General features: G+C 44.5%; 1 long non-coding RNA gene across 1 annotated transcript; it reads left to right on the top strand.

Annotated features, from left to right (window-relative positions):
* The first annotated feature begins 17959 nt into the window (after positions 1 to 17959).
* Positions 17960 to 18960, top strand: LOC126092115 (uncharacterized). The gene is made up of 4 exons (XR_007521305.1): positions 17960 to 18033; positions 18259 to 18330; positions 18665 to 18729; positions 18831 to 18960. It is a non-coding gene; the product is annotated as an uncharacterized LOC126092115 (long non-coding RNA).
* The last annotated feature ends 5887 nt before the right edge of the window (positions 18961 to 24847 follow it).

The raw sequence follows: 24847 nt of genomic DNA, 5'->3' as shown, positions 1-24847 counted from the left end.
GCAGGTGAGCGCCACAATCAGGACTACATACGACCGAGGCACACAGGGCCAACACCCGGCATCATGGTGTGGGGAGCGATCTCCTACACTGGCCGTACACCACTGGTGATCGTCGAGGGGACACTGAATAGTGCACGGTACATCCAAACCGTCATCGAACCCATCGTTCTACCATTCCTAGACCGGCAAGGGAACTTGCTGTTCCAACAGGATAATGCACGTCCGCATGTACCCCGTGCCACCCAACGTGCTCTAGAAGGTGTAAGTCAACTACCCTGGCCAGCAAGATCTCCGGATCTGTCCCCCATTGAGCATGTTTGGGATTGGATGAAGCGTCGTCTCACGCGGTCTGCACGTCCAGCACGAACGCTGGTCCAACTGAGGCGCCAGGTGGAAATGGCATGGCAAGCCGTTCCACAGGACTACATCCAGCATCTCTACGATCGTCTCCATGGGAGAATAGCAGCCTGCATTGCTGCGAAAGGTGGATATACACTGTACTAGTGCCGACATTGTGCATGCTCTGTTGCCTGTGTCTATGTGCCTGTGGCTCTGTCAGTGTGATCATGTGATGTATCTGACCCCAGGAATGTGTCAATAAAGTTTCCCCTTCCTGGGACAATGAATTCACGGTGTTCTTATTTCAATTTCCAGGAGTGTATTTCAAAACCTTGTTTGTTTGACTGAGAGTCTCCACAACGAATTCCCTACCGAGTCTCACCACCTGCATTTCTAGTAAATGCCTGTACTAGTGTTGGCTCAGATAGAAGAAAACAGTTAAATGCCTTCACTGTGAATTGTCCTTCTGCCTTCCGCTCTACAGAGCGCAGACTGACCAGCAACCCCTTTTTCCCTCTCCCACCTATGTCAGGACGCGACAAGTCATCAATACGAGCAAAAGTTTTTAGCATGTAAAAGCGTGTAATAAAAATCATTTGTGGTATATGTTCAAGATCATGTAGAAACATGTTGAAAGAACTTCGTATTCTAACCACTGCTTCCTTGTATATTTATTCCTTAATGAAATTTGTTGCCAGTATTTCCAACCAATACCTCGATACATAATATCAGTATTAGGAATAAGAACAACAGTCTACGTAAAGATCTAAAATCACTTACCTTGGTCCAAAAAGGGGTCCAATATTCAGTAACACACATTTCCAGTAAATTGCCATCAACCATTAGAAACCTGGTTTCAGATAAAGCTCGGTTAACAGAGTTTGAAAGACTTCTTGATAGGCAACTCCTTCTACTTCTTTGATGAATATCTTGGCAGGGACAGCTAGATCAGCTTAAGTAAAAATTCTGCTATATTTCAGTTTTGACAGCACTTGGACACAACAGTCAAGATGAGGTATTCTGTGTATGATAAATTTATTTAAAGTGCATAACTATGTTTTATTCTTGCAGTGTATTCATTCTGTAAATATTAGCAGCTCCAGTTTACTATAATATATTCACATATTTTGACAATCTCCTGACAAATGATGAGGATAATAAGTATTATATTCAAATGTTTTACGTTATACTTTCTGACATGTTATTTGTCGTCGTCGTCGTCACTCCGCCCCCCTTCCCGATAGCCAGCGGCTATTTCCGTAGCAGTACGAAAATATTTGTTCACTCCAGTAACTATCCTCTCTGGAAATATCACCTGAGTCTGCAACCTTGAACTGGACTTATGAACACAGTTACTCACTTACCAACTTCCAGATTACCTGTAGTGACAGCCCATTATCTGCCGGAGTACTTCAACTGTGACCGAATAACAATAACTGCCACCCTCTGATAGTTATTTCCATAGTCGATCGAATTTCTAATGGTAACTCTATTGGTACGACCCGGCCAAACTAAATTGACAAATAAGTCGGTGGCTCAAGGGAACGACCGTACATGTCAATGCGTGTACTGCAGCTCCTATCAGCCACCGCTATGACATTAACTTTATTTAATTGTTTGTGCTGAAAGTAGCGAAGGCGCACAAGTACACAGTTCTATCAACAGATGGCGCGCAGACACACAGCTATTTCCACGACCTACAGAACGCCCTCCAAATGGTATATCCCTCTCCTTCGTAGTCAGATCTCCGATGAGTTGACGCGAAAGCGTAATACGATCTTCGGTCAACAGTTGGCACGAGGCACTGTTGACAGTTATTGACATAAGGGCCAGTATGAGACGAGCGGTTATCACAGTAACCGTTACTTCTCAGTAACTGGTTATTTCTACCAGTTACGTTGTTTTTCTGCCACCTCTACTACTCGATACTACGCTGGCCACGCGCTTGCCCACCGCGAGCTGTTCATTCCGTCGCCTTTCCCATCCCCTCCTCTGAGATACGCACACCGTACGAAAAACTAGGAACCCTCTCGAGACGTCGCACACATACCGCCTCTAGTCTTCGCGGTGGTCCCGTTTCTGCAATGAAGGCAGGTGAGTGTAGAGCGACGAAACTGCGAAGATCTCGATTGCTGCCTTCACACATGGTCTCAAATAGTTCCAGACGCTACTCGTGGGATTCAGGTCGATCGATTTAGCGGGTCAGTCGAATTGCGACTCTGTGCTCGAGTGCTGGTTGAACCGCGACGGTGTCCGTGCAGTCCTGTCAACGCGGCTGTCCTCGTCTTGGAAGACGAGAGTGTCCACTGATCACGAAGATGCACAAGGAAGGGAAACACCTGGACAACGGGGATGATTAAATAAACCTCGTGGCTCGTGTTCGAAGTATCCTCGAACGAACAGGCCCAAGTAATGACTCGGAAAACGTACCGAGAACGTCGCAGAACCAGCTCCGGCGTGAACTGTATTCTTCACACGTAATCAGTAGAATGACTGATGGCGCCATCGCCATACTCGACGCCTAGTATCATTTCGTGAGTGGAGAACCGCGACTCGTTGGACCATGCTACAAGCTTACCGTCCATTTTCTGTCTAGTTTGGCTGTGAAAAATGGCATTCTGCGAGGTATCCGACTCCAAGCATCTATTACATGCAGTTCCCTTCCCAGCGTTCGCTCGTAAACTTGTTGGAATGGTTACGTGTCCAGTGACAGCAACAGTTCCTGCTGGGTTTGAAACCCACTACCGTCGACAAGGTTTACTGCTGGTCCTCGGTACCTGTCGGTTACGACCCTTTTACGACCAGTGTCCACACGTCGCTGCATTCCCTGTAGACACGCGGGACAATCAGTGTTGACATACGTAGATTTCGGGCAACCGGTTTCGAGGCGTGGTCGGCGGCACTTCCAGAGACAATAACAACTTTCTGTCAGTTTATCACGTCTCCGCGTCGATCTATCTCACTGCCCTGATTCCATGCAAGCTACTTGCGTCTACTCACCAAATCACCACCATCACTTACGTCGACGTGGCAGCACGGTAACCGTTCTGCACTATCTACCGCTACCAAACATATCAGCATGGGGAGAATTGAGGACCATAAACTCCACTGTGTCATCCAGGAGGCCATCAGTTTACCGTCCAATCTTTTATTACATCTTAGAAGCCTCACAGAGCTTTCGTTCATTGTCGTCGATGCGGTGTTCAGCCGTAAGCTTGGTTCCTTGCAACTCTCCGTCCTAGTTTACGTTGTGCGAGCCTCTTCACCCCTGAATAACTCCTGCTACCTACATCCATGTGGACCAGCTTACAGTAGTCGGGCTTCGGTCTCTACTATCAGACTGACGCTTATGTGATGCCTCATCGTTCATCCTGTCAGCTGATCTCTTCTTCTAGTCTAGTTGTGTCATAACTTTCGCCTCTGCCCGACTTGATTCAGGACGTCTTAATTAGTTATCCGATCTACCCATTTACTCTCCACCGTTCTTTACTAGCACTGCATTTGAAAACCTTCTGCTCTCTTCTCGCATGAACTTTGTCACTGGGCTTCACTTCCGCACAAGGTTACACTCCACACAAATAGCTTCAGACAAAGCTTCCTAAAACTTACATTGATATTGGGTGTTAAAAAAAATCATCTTTTTCAGGAGTGCTTTTCTTGTTACTCCCATTCTGTATTTTATATCTTCTTTATTTGGCAATAATTACTTACTAAGCTGCCCAAATAGCAAAACTTATCTAGAGCCTTTAATGTTTCATTTCCTATTCCAATTACCTTAGCTTCGACTGACGTAATTCAGCTCCCTTCTGTTGACGATCACCTTATAATCTTGTTTCAAGGCACTATCCATTTTGCTCAATTGCTCTTCCGAACCCTTTGCCGTTTCTGACACTATTAGAATGTCATCGGCAAACCTCAAAGTATTTGCTTCTTCTCCCCGAATTTTAATTCCTTCTCCTGTAATTTGTTCTTGATGCCGTCAAAATTTCAAAAAGTGAAGATCGGTCAACGTTGTCAAAATGTTTTTGATGTGTGCAAATGTTATAATATATGTAGGCTAGACTTTCTACAACCTATCTTCAAGGATAGGTCATAGGAGACAATATTGCCTCGTCCATTGCTACATTCCTCCTGTACCTAAACTGATCCCCCCCCCCCCCCCAGATTCAGCTTCTACCCTTTTTCTCGTTCTTCTGTAAGTAATTCGTGTCAGAATGTTAGACAAATGCTTTATTAAAATGACAGTAACAACTTTCTTTGGAACTGAAATTATTACATCTTCTTGAAATCTGGCGGTATTTCACCTGTCTCACATCCCTTGCACATTATGTGGTGTAAGACGTTGTGGTCTCCTGACCTTTATTGCTTACATATTCCAACCTCACAATCATGTTCCGCACATCAAGACGCTTCATTCGAACCCAAACTCGATAAGATGAAGTCAATGTCGTATTAATTCATGTAAACGATATGCAATTGACAAGTGAGCGCACTGTGGTTGAAATACTCGAGGCTGGCGTGCACACATACATTCCAGACACGTCGGTCACAGAGGCTATTAGTTCGGGAGAGAGGCCGCACAACGGGACGCCAGGCCCTTCAGAGGATGACCCAGCCCATGTCGGCCGGTGACTGCCCGTGTAGAGGACAGCGTGGGCCCGAGTGAAAAGGGGGAACGACCCCGTGTTCGGCTTAAAAGCAAATTCCGCTACATCGTGTGGGAGCGGCCAGCCTACGCATTCTTTCCACATAGCACGCAGTTTCAGAGATTTTCACAGGGAGACAGCAAACGCCAAAGCTACAGGTTTCCCGATTTGTCGCCTTAAACGAAACGTCATTCTCCCGTTTTAGAAGAGCAATGCTGATTGGCAGACGATATTTCTGGCGCCTTGGCCTGAAGGAATAATGGGAGAGACCGAAAGATATACCCCTTCACGTCTGGCGTGGAGAGTCGCCGTTCTGTGGTCGCTCTTGGAGTGAGAACACATAACGAGAGCGTGCGCGCTCGTACGTGTACTCGAAAGAACGAGGAACAAGTCTCTCCTCAGTACTTCACTGGGAGAGCACCTCTGTCAAGAGCGAATCAATGGGCGACTCTATATTGAGTCCTTGCGATTAAGCATTGTTCACTGTGTTGGCCGCCACACTTATTGTGCAGTGTGAACGGACAGAGTTATAGTTAAACGCCTGTGACCGAATTTTGAGTGGCATTGCGGTGGACTGGTTATCTGACCAGTGTACCACGCCAATAGTTAGACTAAGGGCGAATAGGAATCCTTGACTTCATCAAGGCGTAGAGAGAGTTTGATTGGCGAAGGTCAATCCAGATAGAACAAGAGTTATCTTATTTGTCAGCAGCGAGCGGCGCAGACAGCAGTCATCGCAGCTTACGGTATTGTGTGCTACAGCTATTACGAGCCGCATATTTCCTCCACAACAGTACACTTCACTGCATTTCACACGCGACAGCCTCGACCGTACCTAGCAACATTCTAAAGGATAATTATTCAAGTTGAGTAGGTGCGCCTCTCAGCCATTCTGCCAAGGCAACAAGCATCTTAAACTTTGTATAGAAATTTCATTAGCGAATCCTATCCTTGAGAGGTAACTTCATATTCCAAAAAGAACCAGGATACAACATGTTCAATTCATAACTAAAAGTGTCATTGTGATTTCTCAGAATTTTGCAAAATAAATAATAACTTTCGTTAGTTTCATGTTTTTCTTACATTAACTAGCACTACTCCAGTACCCAAGTATCCCACTAGTTACGTAAGAAATTTTGTGAATTTTTGTGTCATTTCCTTACAGCGGACGACTCCAGAAGATATTTATTGCTGAAAGTTTTTCAGGCATTTCTCTTTAGAAAGTTAGGAGTGTCTGTCTGACTTCTGTAGTAGTGTGGGGGTGAAATCGCATCTTGCAGGAGCCACAGGGTAAAGGGTACATCTCAGATTATTCCGTTGCGCGGAATAACAGAATAACAGATCAACCCCACGCGCTCAGAGTGGCATAGTTTTGTCATGCCTGTCCCTTCCAAATATCGCAATAATTCTGGGGGAGTATAGTCAACTCCACAGACTTTCTGTTCGCTTCGGTCTTCGACTGCTGCATCAAATTCTTCTCGCAATATCATACCTCCCATCTCGTCTTCTCTTACTTCCTCTTGTCTTTCTATATACAGCCCCCTTTCTGTAATATAGTCCTCCTGTATTCCTTTACTTGTATGTCATCTATCCACTTATCTACGTGTTCATTCCACCTCCATCACATCCTCAGTGCAGATGTGGTGCCGCCTACCACTTGCACATGTTCTCAGATACATTTGCCTGGTTTGGCGGCCTCCCGAGTATTTCCCGACCTACATCTCTTCGTTGATTCATGAATAACATTCTTTTTCAAACCGTTTTCAAATGAAAATTCCATCGCCCAGTGGCATAATTCGAAAGTCATTGTAGAAGCTGGTTGTACCGTATCATTTTTCGTTTAGTGTTAAAAACTTTTCGATTTCTTCATTAAACACTATTTATATCCAGCTGTTTGGACTCCGTAGAAATGTTGGGACACGTGAGGCAATACTGACCCTGCGACTTATCTTAAAGAATAGATTAAGGAAAGGCAAACCTTCGTTTCTAGCATTTGTAGACTTAGAGAAAGCTTTTGACAATGTTGACTGGAACACTCTCTTTCACATTCTGAAGGTGGCAGGGGTAAAATACAGGGAGCGAAAGGCTATTTACAATTTGTACAGAAACCAGATGGCAGTTATAAGAGTCGAGGGACATGAAAGGGAAGCAGTGGTTGGGAAGGGGGTGAAACAGGGTTGTAGCCTCTCCCCGATGTTATTCAATCTGTATATTGAGCAAGCAGTAAAGGAAACAAAAGAAAAGTTCGGAGTAGATATTAAAATCCATGGAGAAGTAATAAAAACTTTGAGGTTCGCCGATGACATTCTAATTCTGTCAGAGACAGCAAAGGACTTGGAAGAGCAGTTGAACGGAATGGACAGTGTCTTTAAAGAAGGATATAAGATGAACATCAACAAAAGCAAAACAAGGATAATGGAATGTAGTCGAATTAAGTCGAGTAATGCTGAGGGAATTACACTCCTGGAAATGGAAAAAAGAACACATTGACACCGGTGTGTCAGACCCACCATACTTGCTCCGGACACTGCGAGAGGGCTGTACAAGCAATGATCACACGCACGGCACAGCGGACACACCAGGAACCGCGGTGTTGGCCGTCGAATGGCGCTAGCTGCGCAGCATTTGTGCACCGCCGCCGTCAGTGTCAGCCAGTTTGCCGTGGCATACGGAGCTCCATCGCAGTCTTTAACACTGGTAGCATGCCGCGACAGCGTGGACGTGAACCGTATGTGCAGTTGACGGACTTTGAGCGAGGGCGTATAGTGGGCATGCGGGAGGCCGGGTGGACGTACCGCCGAATTGCTCAACACGTGGGGCGTGAGGTCTCCACAGTACATCGATGTTGTCGCCAGTGGTCGGCGGAAGGTGCACGTGCCCGTCGACCTGGGACCGGACCGCAGCGACGCACGGATGCACGCCAAGACCGTAGGATCCTACGCAGTGCCGTAGGGGACCGCACCGCCACTTCCCAGCAAATTAGGGACACTGTTGCTCCTGGGGTATCGGCGAGGACCATTCGCAACCGTCTCCATGAAGCTGGGCTACGGTCCCGCACACCGTTAGGCCGTCTTCCGCTCACGCCCCAACATCGTGCAGCCCGCCTCCAGTGGTGTCGCGACAGGGGTGAATGGAGGGACGAATGGAGACGTGTCGTCTTCAGCGATGAGAGTCGATTCTGCCTTGGTGCCAATGATGGTCGTATGCGTGTTTGGCGCCGTGCAGGTGAGCGCCACAATCAGGACTGCATACGACCGAGGCACACAGGGCCAACACCCGGCATCATGGTGTGGGGAGCGATCTCTTACACTGGCCGTACACCACTGGTGATCGTCGAGGGGACACTGAATAGTGCACGGTACATCCAAACCCATCGTTCTACCATTCCTAGACCGGCAAGGGAACTTGCTGTTCCAACAGGACAATGCACGTCCGCATGTATCCCGTGCCACCCAACGTGCTCTAGAAGGTGTAAGTCAACTACCCTGGCCAGCAAGATCTCCGGATCTGTCCCTCATTGAGCATGTTTGGGACTGGATGAAGCGTCGTCTCACGCGGTCTGCACGTCCAGCACGAACGCTGGTCCAACTGAGGCGCCAGGTGGAAATGGCATGGCAAGCCGTTCCACAGGACTACATCCAGCATCTCTACGATCGTCTCCATGGGAGAATAGCAGCCTGCATTGCTGCGAAAGGTGGATATACACTGTACTAGTGCCGACATTGTGCATGCTCTGTTGCCTGTGTCTATGTGCCTGTGGTTCTGTCAGTGTGATCATGTGATGTATCTGACCCCAGGAATGTGTCAATAAAGTTTCCCCTTCCTGGGACAATGAATTCACGGTGTTCTTATTTCAATTTCCAGGAGTGTAGATTAGGAAATGAGACACTTAAAGTAGTAAAGGAGTTTTGCTATATGGGGAGCAAAATAATTGATGATGGTGGAAGTAGAGAGGATATAAAATGTAGACTGGCAATGGCAAGGAAAGCGTTTCTGAAGAAGAGAAATTTTTTAACATAGAGTATAGATTTAAGTGTCAGGAGGTCGTTTCTGAAAGTATTTGTATGCAGTGTAGCCATGTATGGAAGTGAAACATGGACGATGAATAGTTTGGACAAGAAGAGGATAGAAGCTTTCGAAATGTGGTACTACAGAAGAATGTTGAAGATTAGGTGGGTAGATCACGTAACTAATGAGGAGGTATTGAATAGGTTTGGGGAGAAGTTTGTGGCACAACTTGACTAGAAGAAGGGATCGGTTGGTAAGACATGTTCTGAGGCATCAAGGGATCACCAATTTAGTACTGGAAGGCAGCGTGGAGGGTAAAAATCGTAGAGGGAGACCAAGAGATGAATACATCAGAAGGATGTAGGCTGCAGTAGGTACTCGGAGATGAAGAAGCTTGCACAGGATAGAGTAGAATGGAGAGCTGCATCAAACCAGTCTCAGGACTGAAGACCACAGCAACAACAACATATCCAACTGCAATTAATTTTAAGACCAGCTTCCAAGTTTAAAAGTATTAGCGTTCGTTGCTGAGGTTCAGTGGAGATAAGCAGAATGAAGTTCGTTTAAATGTGTTGCAATTACAGGAATCACTTACTTGTTCTTCTTCGCATTATAGTGACCTCACAGCTTCCAGCACGGCTGCCGACTACAGTTCTGTCGGTGTGGACCTCTCCTCCCATGTCTACGCTTTCTAGCTCTGCGTTTCTCACCGTCCTGACGAAATAAAATGCAAACTGCGGCACTGATATGTTCGAATACGGGGTACACGGCACAGGCAGAGTCAAGTCCTCCTTCCTCGGCAGTAGTGAGAGCAGGCTTTCTTGAAACCGAGTCTAATTTATGAAAGCAAAGAAAAAAGGCGTTAGTTCACAGTCATTCCTTTGCTCCACAATTACCTGGCCGACTTGCTAATGTTCAAATGTGTCTGAAATCTTATGGGACTTAACTGCTAAGGTCATCAGTCCCTAAGCTTACACACTACTTAACCTAAATTATCCTAAGGACAAGCAAACACACCCATGCCCGAGGGAGGACTCGAATCTCCGCCGGGACCAGCCGCACAGTCCATGACTGCAGCGCATGAGACCGCTCGGCTAATCCCGCCCGGCGACTTGCTAATGCGTCATTGCCCTGTATCCATTTCTACAATCAGCTTATTCCTGGCCTTTTTAAAGTCGAATATTTTTCTCGTCTTCTTTGCAAAGGGGAATGGAACACGGTAGAAGACATGTGGGTAATTTTGAGAGATAGAATAGTGAAGGTAGCGGAAGATCGCTTTCTTAAAAAGACAGGGCCTCGCAGAAATCCTCGGATGCCGCAGGAATTTAGTTGAGGAAAGAACGAAATGTGAAAGTACGGCAAATGAGGCAGGCGAGAGGGATACAAACGTCTAAGAAATTTAACTAACTGAGAGTGCAAAATGGCTAAGGAGTATTCGCTAGAGGACAAATGCATGACGTCAGCATGCATAACTTGGCGAAAGATAGACAACGCCAATAATAAAATAAAGAGACCTTTGGAGAAAAGAAAAACAGCTACCTGAATTTCGAGAGTTCAGTTGGAACACCAGGACTGTGCAAACGAGGGGAGCTCAGACCTGGAAGTAACGTATTTATTTATTTCATTTGTTTATTTTACCCGATCTGATTAGGGTCACCGGGCACTTTCTTACACCGCACCAGGGTTTCACACATACACTATCTTTTTTACATCACAGTTACCTAAGAAATACTAATATGAAGTTAGTATTAAAGTTATTTGAGGGTGTATAGTCACAATGTGAGTAAATAATACTGACGATCAACTAATAAAGTTAATACCTTAAGTACTTCTACTATAACTGCTGCTGTCACTAATAACAATAATAATAATAATAATAATAATAATAATGTTGTTGTTGTTGTTGTGGTCTTCAGTCCTGAGACTATATTGATGCAGCTCTCCATGCTACTCTATCCTGTGAAAGCTTCTTCATCTCCCAGTACCTATTGCAGCCTACATCCTTCTGAATCTGCTTAGTGTATTCATCTCTTGGTCTCCCTCTACTATTTTTACCCTCCACGCTGCCCTCCAATACTGAATTGGTGATCCCTCGATGTCTCAGTACATGTCATTCCAACCGATCCCTTCTTCTGGTCAAGTTGTGCCACAAGCTCCTCTTCTCCCCAATTCTATTCCATACCTCCTCATTACTTATGCGATCTACCCATCTGATCTTCAGCATTCTTCTGTAGCACCACATTTCGAAAGCTTTTATTCTCCTGTTGTCTAAACTATTTATCGTGCACGCTTCACTTCCATACATGACTACACTCCATACAAATGCTTTCAGAAACAACTTCCTGACGCTTAAATCTATACTCAATGCTAACAAATTTTTCTTCTGCAGAAACGCTTTCCTTGCCATTGCCAGTCTACATTTTATATCCTCTCTACTTCAACCATCATCAGTTATTTTGCTCCCTAAATAGCAAAACTCCTTTACTACTTTAAGTGTCTCATTTCCTAATCTAATTCCCTCAGCATCACCCGACGTAATTCTACTACATTCCATTATCCTCGTTTTGCTTTTGTTGATCTTCATCGTATGCCCTCCTTTCAAGACACTGTCCATTCCGTTCAACTGCTCCTCCAAGTCCTTTGCTGTCTCTGACAGAATTACAATGTCATCGGCGAACCTCAAAGTTTTTATTACTTCTCCATGGATTTTAATACCTACTACGAACTTTTCTTTTGTTTCCTTTATTGCTTGCTCAATATACAGATTGAATAACATCGGGGATAGGCTACAATCCTGTCTCACTCCCTTCCCAACCACTGCTTCCCTTCCATACCCCTCGATTCTTATAACTGCCATCTGCTTTCTGTACAAATTGTAAATAGTCTTTCGCTCCCTGTATTCTACCCCTGCACCTTCAGAATGTGAAAGAGACTATTCCAATCAACGTTGTCAAAAGCTTTCTCTAAGTCTACAAATGCTAGAAACGTAGGTTTGCCTTTCCTTAATCTTTCTTCTAAGATACGTCGTAGGGTCCAACATTTCTACGGAATCCAAACTGATCTTCCCCGAGGTCGGCTTCTATGAGTTTTTCCACTCGTCTGTAAAGAATTCGCGTTAGTATTTTGCAGCTGTGACTTATAAAACTGATAGTTCGGTAATTTTCACATCTGTGAATACAGTAATAATAGTGGAAAATTAAAAAAAAAGAATTTACAGGTGTACAAAATAGATGTTTTCCGATGTAGTGAGTTCTGGGGAAAGGAAATTTAAAGAGAGTAGACCAGCTAAAATAGTGGGAAATGAGGAGGAGCTGCTTCAAAAGACTGAGGTACAGGGATAACGAGTGCGTACAAAGATAATGGTAATCTTTATTGTTGCTTTAGTAGGTATGTTATTAACTGTCTTGTGAAGCTGGAGATGTTATTCAGTTCTCTAATATAATGTGCCAGGACTTCGAGAAAGTGGTGAACGTTGGAGCGGAGCAGAAAGGACTGTACTCTTACGGGAACGGATGTTGATGTTGTTCACACAAGAGCGTTAAGGTCAGCGACGGATATGACGGTTGGCGTTCGTTGATAAGATAGTAGAAAAGGCAGAGGATATGGACAGCTCTGCACTTGAAAGACCTTGCAGGCTCGCACCACTGTAATCAATAACTGGAAGTACAGGTCAAGAGGGAAGAGATTTTTATGTTGTCGCCGGGCATAAGGAGACACTGATGGCTTCTTGCACACTACAGTTACGTGCTCAGTACACTTTAGATTTTCATCCATTATTACTTCCAAGATCTTTTCCGAGGGAGCAAAGTTGATATTTGTACCATTAAAGATAGCACTGACTCCCGAAATTTCCGAATAATTTGCCACGAATTATCAACCAGTACCGTTTGAGTTCTGGATGGTATGAGTTTTAAGTCTACATCCTGCGCCCATTTTGATAGCGCACGCAGGTCGGCGTTGAGACTTTAGATAGCTGTCTTCAGGTTTATTGCTTTTACTTAGATACAACTGGAGGTCAACATGTTACATAAGGCTTATAAAAGCGAAATGAAATTGAGCTGGGAAGGTAAGGGAATCAGAATTAATGGAAGAAGGCTTACCAACTTGAGATTTGCTGATGATATTGCCTTACTGGCCAAAGACTTCGCAGAGCTCCAAAACTTAGTTACAGATCTTGCATCGGAATGTCAGCTGGTTGGCTTGAACTTGAACCTTTCCAAAACAAAAGTAATATCCAACAAATGGGTCCCAGCTGGAGATGTGAAAGTCAAGGACAGTCTACTAGAAGAGGTCAGTGAATATGTCTACCTTGGCCAGATTATAAATATGAAGGGAGACATAAGACCAGAAATCTATCGACGCATCAAGCTTGGTTGGCAAGCATTTGGGAAGAATTCAAAAGTATTCAGATCAAAAATGCCAGTAAATCTGAAGAAAGCAGTATTTGATCAATGCATTCTTCGTGTGATGACGTACGGATGCGAGACATGGACACTGAACTCATTCACAAAAGGGAAACTTAGGACAGCACAGAGAGCCATGGAGAGATCAATGCTGGGCTATACAAGAAAGGACAGGAAAAGGGCAGATGACATCCGGTCTGTGACGAAGGTTAATGACATCTTAGAGAGAGTAGGTTCCTTGAAATGGCAGTGGGCTGGCCACGTCGCAAGAAGAAAAGACAACAGGTGGACGAAGCTAGTACTGGAGTGGAGTCCGAGAGAGCACCGGAGGCCTAGAGGAAGACCACCAGACAGATGGGACAAAGACATCAAGAAGATCGCTGGTAACACCTGGCAGAGAACTGCCCAAGACCGTCCCACTTGGAGAAGACTGCTGAAAGCCTACCTGAATCCACGACTCGAAGAGGCCACATCATCTAATGATTGAATTGGCTGATGATGATGATGATGATGATGATTATACAATGGGAAGAGGACGTATATGTAGATGAGACGGTGGGTACGATACTGCAGGAAGAATTTGACAGGCCACTGAAAGAATAAAATCGAAACAAGGGATCTGGAGTAGAACACATTCCCTCCGTACCGCTAATATCACTGCGAAGGCCACTCGTGACAGAACTATTCCATCTGGCGGGCAAGATGTATGAGACACAGGAATTACACTCAGACTTCCAGAACAATGAAATAATTTCAAGACAAGGAAGTGCCGATAGGTGTGCATATCACCGAAATGTCAGTTTCATAAGTCATTGCTGCAAAATACTGAGACGAATTACTTACAGAATAATGGAAAAAGTAGACGTCAGGGAATATCAGTTTGCGTTCCGGAGGAATGTAGGAACACTCAAGAAAAAACTGATCTTCCAAATTACCTGAGAGAATAGGTTAAAGAAAAGAAAAGCATTTTAGACTCAGAGAAAGTTTTCGACAGTGTAGACTGAAACACACACTTCGAAATCCTGAAGGTAACAACTGCAGAATTCTGGTAACAGAATGTTATGGTTGAAATGGTTCTAAGCACTATGGGACCTAACATCTGAGGTCATCAGCCCCTTAGACTTAGAACTACTTAAACCTAACTAACCTAAGGACATCACACACTTCCATACCCGAGACAGGATTTGAACCTGCAACCGTAGCAGTCTCGCGGTTCTGGACTGAAGCGCCTAGAACCGCTCGGCCACACCGGCCGGCCAGAATGTTATATACAGCACCAGGCAGCAGTTGTGAAAGTCGAAGGACATGGAAGGAAAGCAGTGGCTGAGAACAGAGTCAGGAAAGTTTGTAACCTACCGCCATTGTTATTCATTCTGTACCTTCAGGGAGTAATAAAGCAAATGGAAGAAAGTTTTAAAGAAAGAATTAAACGTCAGGGAGAAGCAATAAAAACTTTTAGGTTTCTCGATGACATTTTAATCCTATCACAGACAGAAGTGGGATTGTAAGACGAACGTCAGCAAAACAAAAACAGGAATAATGGAATGTAAAAGCGGGCTGCTCAACCAGGCCACAAAGGCCCAAGGGATATCTGTAGTGGACTGGCCAGACAGCCAATCCACTATACCCGGTAGCCGAATAGCACGCGTTAAGCTCACGCAGATTGGCGTGAGGTCTGGAACAGTAAAGTAGTTGAGTCTAGTAAGAAAAGACCGTAGTTGCTGGAATACTTAACTTTAATCCATAATTTGTGCACCTCGTCTGATAGTACATGCTTCACAATATAAATAACAAAGGATAAATGGCGCCTTGCTAGGTCGTAGCAATTGACGTAGCTGAAGGCTATGCTAACTATCGTCTCGGCAAATGAGAGCGTATTTGTCAGTGTAGCATCGCTAGCAAAGTCGGCTGTACATCTGGGGCGAGTGCTAGGATCTGTCTCTAGACCTGCCGTGTGGCGGCGCTCGGTCTGCAATCACTGACAGTGGCGACACGCGGGTCCGACGTATACTAACGGACCGCGGCCGATTTAAAAGCTACCACCTAGCAAGTGTGGTGTCTGGCGGTGACACCACAATATCTATCAGCTGCCGTGTCATCGTCTGATTCGAGGCGTCGTGCGGAGGCTGTACGGAGGGGTGTACGGTCGGCACGCAGCTCTCCCAGACGTTATGCAGACTTTCCAGACAGTGGAGCCGTTGCTACTCTGCTGGATTGCTCTTCAGTAGTAGAAGTGTAACACGGGTTGTACGCGATTTTCTGTATGCAGGCTGCATACATTTGGAGGCCAAGTTGATTGGTTTATGACCTGTCACCTGTCCCCTAACGTATTGTTAAGCTAATTTATTTATGACACCCTGGATATAGTCCGTCCTTCTGAGAACCTCCGCCACCCCTACCCCTGTACCCCAACCACGGCAACCCCTCTGTGCAATCCCCCAACACTCTCCTCCTCCCTCGCCAATATAAGCACACTTTTAATATGAAATTAATTGAATAATTAATTAAATCTATCAGTTCATTAACCTCTCCGCCTCTGGGAAATCCCTCGCCCATCACTCCTGCTCTTCCCCTCCCCTACCCCACTTGGGAACTGCCAGGAAGACTCAGTCGGCGCCAGAGAGGAAGGACCTCATGACACGAAATTCACATCCATGTTAAATATGTAGCAAAGGACACACTGTTTATTAATAAATTTAATTGGTTCAAATGGCTCTGAGCACTATGGGACTTAATTGGGGTAGGACGTCAAACGGGCCGACTTGGAGCAGGAGAGGCACCACAGGACATTTTATTTTCTACTGTCTATAATTTTACAAGTAAATTCATAAAACTTTGTCAGCATGACCAGGAAGGATTCGGGATTCACATTCATAGCAGTGGAAGTTCAAAAACATAACAAAATAATTTTGTTACGTGTGAAATTTCATCATTTTTTCGCTTACTATTGGCTGCATTTGTTGCTATAGGTACATTTTTCTTCACAAGTAAGAGAGATTCTTTGATGAATTTTGCACAGCATACCAACCATGCTTAAAGGTGTATGAAACTCTAGAATTTTCCAAATCTATTAAGAACTGTGGTAAAAATTGAGATAATTAACTACAAAATTTGATTTTTTTCTAAACACAAAGTTTAGAACGAAAAAGCTCATTCATTTTTTCATAAATTAAATAGATTCTAGAGTTTCAGACACCTGTACGTATGGTTTGTATGCTGCGTAAAATTCATCGAAGAATTTTTCTTACTTATGCAGAAAAGTGTACCTATAGCAACAAATGCAGCCAATAGTAAGTGAAAAAATGATGAAATATCACTTGTAAAAAAACTTATTTTGCTATGTTTTTGAACTTCCGCTGCTACGAGTGTGAATCCTGAATCCTTCCTGGTAATGCTGACAAAGTTTTATGAATTTACTTGTAAAAGTATAAACAGTGGAAATTAAAATGTCCTGTGGTGCCTCTCCTGCTACAAGTCAGCCCGTTTGACGTCCTACCCCCCTTAACATCTGAGGTCATCAGTGCCCTAGACTTAGAACTACTTAAACCTAAGGACATCACACACAACCATGCCCGAGGCACGATTCGAACCTGTGACCGTAGCAGTCGTGTGGTTAATAAAATTTAATTAATGGGGGTTGGACCTCTCTGCTGTTTTGGAAGATGAAGATCATGTAAAATACTCCAAAAAGCAGAAATTAAATAGATCACTTTTTCCGACCATACAGGGATTGCCATTACGAAATCTACGTCAACATAAACACCCCTCACTGTTAAAAATGCGAGGAGAGAGGCTGGCACACAGGTCCAGCTCGTGCGGCCCGCAGACTGGAAGCTGCACGAACAAAGCGTCAGGTGATGGCTACCGTCTTCTGACAGGTAAGAGCTTTCCGCTGCCGCAAACATCATACATCATGTCCTGCTCTGCTTACAGTGCTTGAGATTGGCAGCGGGGAATAGCGTATCACAAAAAACATTGCTAATGAAGACGTAAACCTTCCACAAACATCGCGAACCCCCCCCCCCCCCATAACATGTATACTGCAAATAGACTCTATAAAGCATGCACCTGCTAATAGCTCCGTGCAAATGCACAGTGCTAGAAACATTGCTCCCTTACTGCGACATTTGAGAACAAAAGCACACTCCTCCATAAGTAACCTGTAACCCACAGGACCACGAAGGCAACCAAACGCATACTGAGCACTACTCACTCACCCAGGGGGAACCTTGAGGGTCGCGACTTGGAAGTCCACACACCCCAGAGCAGAAGTCGGTGTCCTTTTGATGTCTGATATCTGGGAAATCACCTCCACTATCTCTCAAGTGGCTACTCTACTTCCTGATTCTGAGTGAACCAAAAAGTCCAAACATGCAGAGCAAGGTTATCGTCCTTCCTGAGAATACTTCATTCCTATTGGCTATTGATGAATCAATGAAGGTATATATACCATACCGCCTCCACCCCAGGCCTCATTCTGCTGTCGTCTGCAGTGGGTCAGCTCTGTTGTCTTGTCCTCAAACGTGAATGCATTAATCGTTAGTTTGCTTGCAACGTGAAGCATTTATCAAACAGCAGCAGCGGCAGTGCCAGTGGCGACAAAATCCCAAGATTGTGGCGGGAATGGAAATCACAAGGTAAGCACGTATTTTACTTTATAGCATGAGGTCGGATTTCATAGGGTATATCTTTGTAAAAAATTTTCCTACTATCAGATCACCGTGTGTTCAGATTTCGATGTATATTAACGTTATAAACTTTTGTGGCATCAAATCCTTGTGTGTTAAGATTCGAAAGTTGAAGAAAGTATTGCAGCATGTCTTCAGGTTTACGCGTTACTTTTTTTTCTTCTTGTTTTTCAGCATTCATCCATCAAGCCACAGATGACTTGGAGACAGAGACATTGCACCGGCAGCAGCAGTAGCGACAGCATTGTAAGTAGTGTATGTATTCCTTTTCATGTACATAATATGCTGCTGTTATTTAGTGGTCGTCGAGTCTTTGCTCTTGTACATGACTTTGAGATTCAAAATCGTTAACTGTAACTTTTTCACTAAGAAATTCATAGTACTGGATACATGTCATCTTATGCTTTAATATATGACCAGTGGACCATTGATGACCTGGCTGCTGAAAGCCAACAACAGCAGCGTAGCATTTTAAGTAGCACATATTTTCTTCTTCATATGTATATGTCATATGTTGCTGTTAGCCAAAAGGTTTATCGTATACATAAAAGATGTTGCATATATTTTGTTGTTGCTGTAGGTGATCTCGAGGAGCAAGAGCAGGGAAGGAAGAGCTTCTTATGCTGACCACATCACAGCTATCATGTAAGTACATATTCGTTCGTCAAATTATTTTATGTATTTATTTATTTATTTGGTGTTTGTATGTGTTTTTTTTATATTAGATAGCTACGTTGTTGCTGTAGGTGATTTAGGAGACCTCAATGAACTGATCCGTGCTGGTTCAGGTGAGGAGATGCCTGAGTGGGTGGAGGAGATGGAGAGGAACCTGTGTCGCCATGAGGAGTTGCCAGATGACACGAGGGTACGTCACAGGCCAGAGCCTGGTAATTTGTACATATACTCATCCTGCTTATGAATAACCAGCTTACTTTCTTTCCTTGTCGCAGCAGGTGACGTCTGCAACAATGTATTTATTTCCCGTTATTCTTTCTCTTACACCACTATTTCATTATTTATTTCATTAACAGTGCAGCGTAGCCATCCCCTCAAAATGTAAGGTGGGTCGTATGCTTCTGAATCTAATAGCAAAGACTTCTCATTGTTACAGTCTTATTGGTATACAGTTGTTAACGCTTTTTTAAAAATAATATAAAGAACATAATATATAAAGATTTCTCTGAGGTGTGGCGTGGCGTGCGGACGTGTTCGGCGAACGCTCCGCTTGTTTTCGCGTTTGTGGTGGGAAAAGGTGGTCGGAGTGCAGTGCAAGTTTCAACGTGGATAGCTAAAGGCGTAATCTGTCACGTTTAGGGTGACCAGACGTCCGGATTAATCCGGACATGTCTTCCTTTTCAGCTCTTTGTCCGGGATGCGGGCGGATTTTTACAGTGTCCGGCTTTATCGCAAAGTTGAGCGTAATACAGTTAAATTCACAATTCGTCCCGTTCTATTGCTCTTCTCTTAAATACTTCAACTACTGGCACAGCCTTCGTGATAAACACGCACGAAGGCGGTGTTAGTAGGTGGCACCAGGATCGTCAATGTTATCGTTGATCGACCTATAAGCGAATGCAAATACCGATTATTTAAAATTTTCGTTTCGTTTCTTCGCTTTGTATTGGCTTCCTGTAGTGCACGTTTGATTTGTGAGTGTAATTTTTAACCGAGTGAGTTACGTAAAATATTTGGCTATGCATAAACGAAAGTGTACATTTTCTAATGTCCTTTCCTGCAAATATCCGGCTTTCAAGAAAGGGAGAAATGAATTTGAAGCGGAATGTAAGATATTTGGAGCTGGAACGTACGTCTCAGTGGCCAATAAAGGTAAGAAACAACTCGACAGATTAACTGTCATAGTTTTATTTCATTGTTTCATAGCCATTCAATTTATTAGTATTCGGAAGGTTGAAGTGCAGTTTACATGTCGTCAGCTGCTGCTGAATTGTAGATGTTGGTAGCGGTGCGTCGAATGAAGGGAGGTGAATGGTCTTACGTTTATCGCTTTGTAAACAATTCCGTGTTGCTGACATAACAAAACACTTGACGCCGCACTGTCACCACACTCAATGTTTTTAATTTTTTTATATTGCTCAGTTAACTACCACACAATTGATAACTAGTTTTAATTGCCGACAGAAACAAGCAATCTTATTGGCTGCCTGAACGCTATAAAACGAAATACATGTTGGTTTGTCACTGAAATGTTAAATTTCTTGCACAGGTGTCCAAGATCTGGAACATCACATTGCCACTCAGAAGCATAAAGAAAACCTTCAGGCTTTCAGTTCAATGTCTAGCATAGAGACATTATTTCAGCAACAACAATCTACTGCTGTAAGCCACAGAGTTCTTGCTGGAGAAGGAGCATTAGCATTGTATAATGCATCATTTTAGCTACAGATCAGTGGATTGTACGCCAAAGAATGTATGTATGTTATGGCTACAAATAATAAACTGATTTATTAAAATGTAACGTATGTTTTATGGGGAATACTGCAGATGAGGATACCACCCGTCAGCTTTGGACAAGTCACATGAAAGTAGCGAATCACGAGTGACGTTTAGGCAGCCGTCTTCGTTAAATCTTAAAACTACGCGTCCCCACAATCAATGTTTTTAAATTAAAAATAAAAAAAAATATTGGTCTGGGAATCACCAGCTGACCACCACTAACAATCCTTTTGAAGCTGCTTGCCTCCCTTTTAAACAATTGCATCTGGTCACCCTAGTCACGTTACGTGTTAAAGTCTAGTTCGGAGACGCTAGTTTGACCGTGAGAGGTCTTTCTTTTCCGTGACAGTGAATGTATTCCTGCGTGCCGTGCGGCAAGTGTCGTCGGCGGGACGGGAGACTGTTGTCTTGTCTGTGGGCTGCGACGCGCTGCGCTTTCCGCTGACGCCGTGGAGTTCAGCGGGTTGCAGTGACGTCGGACGCAGGCGGCGCTGACAGCGCGGGTTGCGGCGCGGCGGGCTGACTGCGCGGGCCGCAGCTGCCCTCTGCGTCAGGCGTCCCAGAAGCAGCGGCCGACTCAGCGGACATGCGCAACGGATCCAGAATCTGGGAATCGGCTCCCGTACGGCAAATTTCGTCCGGTGCGCGCTGTCTTTGCCTCACTCCGTGAAGCATTTGGGACGTGTGCATCGGCTTTTAACTAAGGGCCTGGCCAGACAGAATCCGGCCTGCCGCTGCGACGGACGGCGCAGCGGGAGGCCGGGCCCGCCAGCGGCCAGGGACGCCACACAGGCAGCGGCCGGCCGCAGCGACTCTTGATGCGTCAGCTGCTACACTGTGGAAGGGGTCGAACACCATTATTAAGTTTGCATGTATCGCGCGATTGTCTTGGCGTTGGACGATCTGGATGCTGCACGCGGGACACGTTATCTTTGTGCGAGTTCATTTTCTTTAAGTGCAGAAATGAGTAGCTCGGACCAGGAAGAACTCCTCGCGCTAGCAATATGAAATGGCACCAAGAAGAGGAGATGTTGGGTGTACGACGTTAACAGCGAAACAAAGTTTAGGAGAATACCATCGTCTGTGTATAGAACTAGGGTCTGACGAAGATAGGTACTTCAAATATTTTTGTATTTCGCGAGTATGTTTCGAGGAACTACATCGCCTGATAAAAAGGTAGCACCGAAAAGTGCACAACGAAATGGAGAAAGCCAATTGATGCAAAGCACAGACTAGCCATTTGTTTGAGTTTTACCATTTGTGGCCTCTTTGGCTTCATACAGAAGTCATATAAATTATTCCATTTCAGTTTCGCTGTATCATATCAAAGGTTCGGCGGAAGAAAGTGCTATCCCACAATGTAGTTACGAGTGGAGTGAAATTTATCTGCAGTGTTTACGAATACAGCAAACGATACTAAAATCTAGTTCCGTATGTCCCGCTAGAGAGAACTTTCTACTAAATAGATTGTTCTGTTTCATTGTATTCATAACATTGTCATTGATTTAAACAAACATATCTTTGGTCGTTAAGTTATCTATTCGTTCTATCGGCATTATTTATTTTAATCTTTTCCAGATACAGGCTACAGGCGACAGTCACCAGACCATAGCTTTATCTTTTCGATTAGGACGTTCAACAGTCTCAGAAATTGTGAAAGACGTGTGCCAGGCAATATGGACTGTTGTACAACCCAAGTATTTACCAAATCCTACAACAGAGATGTGGAAGAAATCTGAAAAAGGATTTCTAGAACTTTGGGGGTTTCCGAACTGTCTTGGAAGCATAGATGGAAAGCATATCAGGTTAAAATGCCCGAAGGATAGTGAATCCCAGTTCTTCTGTTATAAACAATTCTTTTCGCTAGTTCACCTGTCGATCGTTGATCCATACTACAAGTTTACAGTGGTTAATATTGGAAGTTGTGGAAGTCACAGGGACAACACTCTTTTTGAGAATTCAGCTTTCTACCAAGAGTATATCGAAGGCAAAAGTATTCTACCTCCAAATCAGGATCGCGTGTATCATACAAAAAGTTCTATTCCCTAACCTCCTCTATAAAGTCTGTGTCCATGATGCATTCACTACGAGCTGCAAGGCAAAAACCGCCTCACGCCGCTGCTTCCAGTGTGACAGCAGAGCGCTTGAAGGCGCCAATAGAGGCAATCAGCCGCTCAGGCTTGCGGCGAATCTGTAACCTGTGACAACCCGGCGGCGGCCGGTGCGTCAGAGCCGCACTCTGTGTGACCGCCGCCGTACAGTAACGAGCGATTCAACAGTACGGCCTGCCGGCTGCGGTTCAAGGCCACAGGCCGGACGGCCAGGCCGCATTCTGTCTGGCCAGGCCTTAAGTTAAGCTCCACGTCCGCGAATATACGCCGACACTGGGGCATATAACCTGATCCACGCTGGCGGCAGCCTCTGCTACTTTGGAAAATGGCGAACGCGCTCCCGGAATCAATGTGAGCTACACATCAGTCGGAGGACGTCGAAACAGTGATGCGACTCGGATGGGCAGCAGCACGGGGGCAGTAACACGAGTGGTATCTAGTGAAGAGTTAATTCCCAAAAGAAAGAAAATGGAAACTAAAATGATAGGCGCTGTAGATGAGGTCTTAGCGGAGTTCCAGAATGAACTAAAACAAAAAATGGCGTCAACCGCAATTCTATCGCTGGTTAGAGACAAAATTTGGGCACTCGCACTAGGTCAAGCAAGGCTTTACGGACCAAATGAAGAGCTCAAAACTGAAAACGGCAGGCTCAGAAAAGAACTAGCGGTTGCCAACGCACCACATTCTCAGGAACACATTCTGCGCCTGGAACAAGAAATAGCGGAACTCAAAACCGAAAATCACATTAAGTCAGAAAATAAACCCCTCCCAGTCTCATTTGCAGCGGTTGCAAAACCTAAAAGCAAAGTACAGGAACGCATTCAACAAACAAAAGCTAAACAGTCCAGCACACTTTTCTTTAAAACAGAAGAAAACCAAGTTGCGAGAAGCATTAGAGAAACCATCACTAAAACAATTAACCCAAAGCAAGTCAAATTAAAACTAAAATCAATCAGGTCAACAGCAAACACCGTAATAATTGAAACAGACTCACAACTAGACAAGAAAAAGGTAATAGAAAAAGAAGCACAGCTTAAGGACGTTAGGTGTGAAGAACCCAAGAAGTTAAGAACCCTGCTGCCAGTGCACCATGTCTCAACATATTTAACTGACCAGGAATTCTTAGAAGAGCTCTACGAAATAATCCTGACTGAACACGAGTTCGATAACGAGGTTAAAATAAAATTTAAAACAAGATCAAAGGGCAAAAGGGCAGTAAACAATATTTTAAAAGTGTCGCCAAGAATACCGTTACTGCTGCTTCAAAATGAAAGGGTTTTCGTTCAATTCGAATCTTTGTACATCAACGACTTCGTTGCTGCACAAAAATGTTTTGATTGTTGGGGCTTCGGTCACCCATCGAAGCGTTGCGACAAAGATCCAGTATGCAGAAGATGTGCAAAACCTGGACACAAGAAGTCAGAATGCAGGCAGGAGAATCCTGTAGGCCGTATACCATGCAAACACAGAAACAGAACATGCGATAAGGCAGGGGGGCCAGACTGTCCTACATATAAACAGCTCTACGAAAGACCAATAGAGCGCACCGAATACGATGTCCTGGACAACGTCCATTAATAAGGAGTGCTACCATAAGTGTCAGAAACCCACCCCCCTAACACACGCAGGATCAGATGTAATTAATAACACAAACAGGCAAAGATACAAATCGCCGTCGACTAGTATGAGAGGCTGACGGCGAGTCGTTGCCTGGCGGCAACACATGGGGATATTACAGCCCCCAATTGCAGATACCGGTACTAATGTAATACTTCAGTACTGGGAGACAATACAGTGCAGGTACTTCAGCATTACCGATTATATAGACGATCTGTGCATGCAGGGTTCAATAGAATATGAGGTTGCCAGGCACCTGAAACTTCACATGTTTGATTGGGCCATTTTTCAGGCCTGTCTCCTTTTACGAGTTGACGAACTGGGAGACGAAATACTGCGAGATAGTATAGAGAAATACAACGACGTCCTTGAACATCCTCAGAATGAAGATGTCACTGAGTTCACAAGAAATCCAACACCACAGGCAAACACAAGCAAAGACAATTGCACACTACCCGCGCAACAAGTAGAATATATTACAACCAAATGTAGACCCTTTATTACACCAGTTCGTTTTGTCTACGGGGGTAGCACACACAGTCACTACGAAAAATAAAACAGTAATGTAGCTGAACAGAAAG

Source organism: Schistocerca cancellata, chromosome 7, assembly GCF_023864275.1.
Source record: "Schistocerca cancellata isolate TAMUIC-IGC-003103 chromosome 7, iqSchCanc2.1, whole genome shotgun sequence".
Lineage (NCBI taxonomy): Eukaryota > Metazoa > Arthropoda > Insecta > Orthoptera > Acrididae > Schistocerca > Schistocerca cancellata.
The sequence above is the reverse complement of the archived record's forward strand: the minus strand, read 5'-3'. Positions and strand labels throughout refer to the sequence as shown.